This window comes from Triticum aestivum, chromosome 2B (assembly GCF_018294505.1).
Source record: "Triticum aestivum cultivar Chinese Spring chromosome 2B, IWGSC CS RefSeq v2.1, whole genome shotgun sequence".
NCBI lineage: Eukaryota > Viridiplantae > Streptophyta > Magnoliopsida > Poales > Poaceae > Triticum > Triticum aestivum.
This window is the reverse complement of record NC_057798.1, coordinates 709964430-709968374: the sequence shown is the minus strand read 5'-3', so window position 1 is coordinate 709968374 and position 3945 is coordinate 709964430. Positions and strand designations below refer to the sequence as shown.

Below are 3945 nucleotides of genomic sequence, written 5' to 3'. Positions count from 1 at the left end.
TACGCATTTGCTATACGCATTTAATACTAATAAAAACATCCATTAACTAATAGAAAAAGACACACAATAGATAATTGCTATTTATAAATTATTAGAGGACCAAAACTTGCAATTTTGGGCCGGCCGCTCGCAAAGTATAGTGAGCAGCCGGCCGCTCGCTAGACCGGTCCCTTATTGAAATTGTATGAACTATTTTTTGGCGGCCAGTGATTGCAGTTGCATGAATTAGCAGTGATTGCACTTATATAGTTCTAAATAACTAGGGCTATAGCGTTGAATTACCACTGAAAGTGTAGCCTGATGCTCTTTGTTTTTATCCAACTGCTTTCTGTGTTTCATGTCTCAGGGTTTATATGACTTAACTATGATTTACAACTTGATTCCTGCTCGTTGTGACTGTTGTTGATTGACTGATTTGAATGTAATTTTTTGTTTCTTACTGCAAACTATGGTTATATGTTCTTCTAATTGACAATTAGTTCTATATGAATATTTGCAACCATGGAAATGTTTTCTGAAAATTAGTTATACTCTTTGTCATAGAAAAAAAGGGACTTGAAGGTGCACTTAAATAAAAGCTAAGGCTTTGGCTAATTATGATGCATCTGTTGTGTTGTGCCCCCATTCTTTACATGCAAGATGTTTTTGTTCTACAATATTCAAAACATTTGTTAGGTTGTCTTAAAACTCTCTTTATGATTATTCATGCCTAATTCTATCTTATAGACAATGTAGGGCTAGATCTAAAGAAGGAGAGGCTATGTCATGTAAAAGTTTTGATTGTTGATAGAGAATGGTGATTGTTGAGTTAAATTTGCAAAATTTCTCCATCCATTTGGTCCTTGTGTGGTTCTTAGATACCTTATTTTGGGGTGTTAATTTGTTGCTCCCCCCCCCCGGCCCACCCCACCCCCACCCCCTATCTGACAAGTTCTAATGTTTGATGTTTGCCCAGGACTTGCCCAGGACAGTCGATATGGATGAATCAACTGATATTAGTGATGTTCTCGCACATGCTTTCTTGATGACAATATATGGTCAATAGCAGAAGGGAAGCTAAAGCAGCTCCATGGTCTTGATCTTCCCAACTTTCTTCTACATTTATCATCTCATCTCTTGAGGGAGGGGAATCTAGAAGAGACTAGGACACTTGCTGGCATCATCCTGAAGAACTCCTTGGAATCAAGGGATCCAACACTCAAGGACGCACTCAAGGATCTACCAGCTCTACAATGGCTCAACCTCGATCCATCTATTCGATCAAAGATCAAGGAGAATTTGCTCATGGCACTAGAATCTGATTCAAGGCAATCTGATTCAAGGCGCCCCTCGTCGAAAGTTATTGCAAAAATTATTGCAAGGGTTGCATGCATTGAGATACCGAGGAATCAATGGCAGGACCTCATTCGCAAATTAGTGGACAACATGGCAAGGCCATCTTCTTCACTAAAGGAAGCAACTCTAGAAGTTTTGGAGTATGTCTTTGAGGGGTCCCCTTACCTTCTCAAGGGGGATCAAGGGGGTCTTGTTAAGGCCAGTGTCATAAGTGCAGTGAAGAACCATGTAGGAGAGCTAAGTTCTCAAGTCCGTCTGGCAGTGGTTAAAGCTCTACTCAACGTTCTTTAGGTTGATGTTGTTGCTCGGTTTAAAGACCATGCTGGCAGAAATTCGGTAGTGGTTGTAGTTTGTGATGCGGCTGAATCCAACGAAACTGAGATCAAAGAGGTGGCATTTGAGTGCCTTGTTGCAATTGCATCCAGATATCATGCCAATTTAGAACCGTACAAGGAAATCATACTAAGTCTTACATCCCAAGCTTTGAAAGGAGATGTGGAATCACTTAAAGTCAAATCTATTGAGTTGTGGAGCACTATTTGCCAACAAGAGGTTGATTACCAAGAAGAAGAAGAAGAAGATTTAGAAGAAGAACAAGAACAAGAGACCCCTAACTTTATTGGTCCTCTCTCTTCATTTGTTCCACTTCTGCTAGAAACTTACTTAAAAGAAGAGGAAGATTTAAAACAAGAGGACATTTCCATGGGTGCAGAACAAGAGGGAGATGATAATTTAGAGGACATGAACATTTCCATGAGTGAGGAACAAGAGGGAGATGAAAATGTGGAACAAGAGGGAGCAAATCTTGAGGACATTGGGGGAGAAGAGGGAGATGAGACTGGAAGGCATTTATATGACATGCCTAGGCCTCGCCGCTAGAACTATGAAGGATGCAGTTGTCCCGCTTGTGATGCAATTTGTTGAGTGCAACATCAGTGGACCACATTGTCATAGTCGCAAGGTAGCCATTTTTCCATTAGCTTTTATCCTTGAAGGTCCCTCTGTCAAGCAACTTGCTCCTGTAGTTCATTTGTTGCTTGACATGATGAAAGATCCTGAGAAAGGTGTAAGAGGCAGGGCTGCATGGACTCTTGGGAGGATGTTTGAGCTTGTGGGTGCAAATAGAATCATCAGAAATGAGGGGGGCCTTCCTGGGATCATGGCCGTCTTGATAGAGAGGAGCAAAGATGTCCCTCAAGTGTCCATTGAAGTGTATAGAGCTCTATATTTTCTTGCGAGGGGTTATGGAGAAGATGCAAAGTCATGCGAGCTTTCACCTTTTGTTAAGCCTCTTATTGATGCTCTTCTTTGTGCTTCAGAACTTACTAAGGAGAACCCTTTTAGGCTTCCAGCATGTACATCTGCTTATGAAGCACTGAGTGAGATTGTGAGAGTTTGCAACATTGAAGAATTAGAAGTTTGCAGGGCTGTAGGAGGCTTAATGTCTCAAATCTTTACGAGATTGAACATCATGATTAATCGTCAAGGTGAAGCAGTTTCATCTGTTGAGAGGAAGAACCGTGGCCTTCTTGAGGTTTTGCTGTGTGGTCTACTAGAACTCTTAATCCGGAGGCTTGGCACTAGATACTTGGCGACCCGTGTGGCATTTACACTTAATGGGTCTGCTAAGTGTGTATTGCTCCTATTGTGCATTGTCTTAACCAGTGACAGTAATAGTGCACGTGATGGAGCAGCCCTTGCCATTGGTGCTCTTGCTCATGCAATTGGTGGTGAGTTTGTACAACACATGCCTATCCTGCTACAGTACTTTAATGTGAAGCGGCTCTCCCAAGTTTATTTAGAAGTGATGTGTGATATCTGCCGTGTCTTGGGAAAAGAGGAAGAAGTGGTGCCGTCGTATGATCATATTATGGAAGTTCTCTACCAAGGTATTGTAGAATCGACACTTCAACCTTCAATTTTATCGAGCTTTGGACAGATTGCTCTTGCTATTGGTGAGAAATTTGAGAAGTACGTGCCTCCAGTTATGGAGAAGCTTAGAGTAGCTGCTGAGTTGAAGTCACAGGATAAGGATCATGGTAACAAGGTTAGAGAGGGGATATTTAAGGCTTACCATGGCATATTGGGTGGTATAAATGACCAAAAGTCTGGGTTGAAGGTAGCGATGGCTCTAGTTGACTTCACCGAAGGTGTGTGCAAGGACCACCGCAAGATCAAGACAAGGTACGCATGCCTTCTTTTTTTGTTTGGTTATAGTCTATGCAGTACAATCATAGGTCATATACTCATTGATTGGTTTTTTCTTTCTTTCTTATAGTTCTTGGGACACAAAGGATAAAAGTGTGACCAAGGCAGGAATTGATGTTGTTAGGAAAGCAACTTGTATTACCATGGGGCCATAGGCCAATATATATACATGTACATGTGCAGGTAATATGCAAAAAACCCCTCATATAATGGGGTAAAAACAAAAGGCTACATGGCTATATATATAAATCTAACACCCCCCCTCAAACTCATGGTGGATGAACAACACTGAGTTTGGAGAGATAAAAGCCATGTTGTGCTCTAGTCTGGGCCTTCGTCAGGAAATCCGCCAACTGTAACTCGGAAGGCACATACTGAAGAGAAATAACCTGATCCTGCACA

The 3945-nt window shown here is 41.5% G+C and overlaps 1 pseudogene; it reads left to right on the top strand.

Moving 5' to 3' along the window:
- Positions 1-961: 961 nt before the first annotated feature.
- LOC123039461 (importin subunit beta-1-like) lies at positions 962-3698 on the top strand (annotated as a pseudogene).
- The last annotated feature ends 247 nt before the right edge of the window (positions 3699-3945 follow it).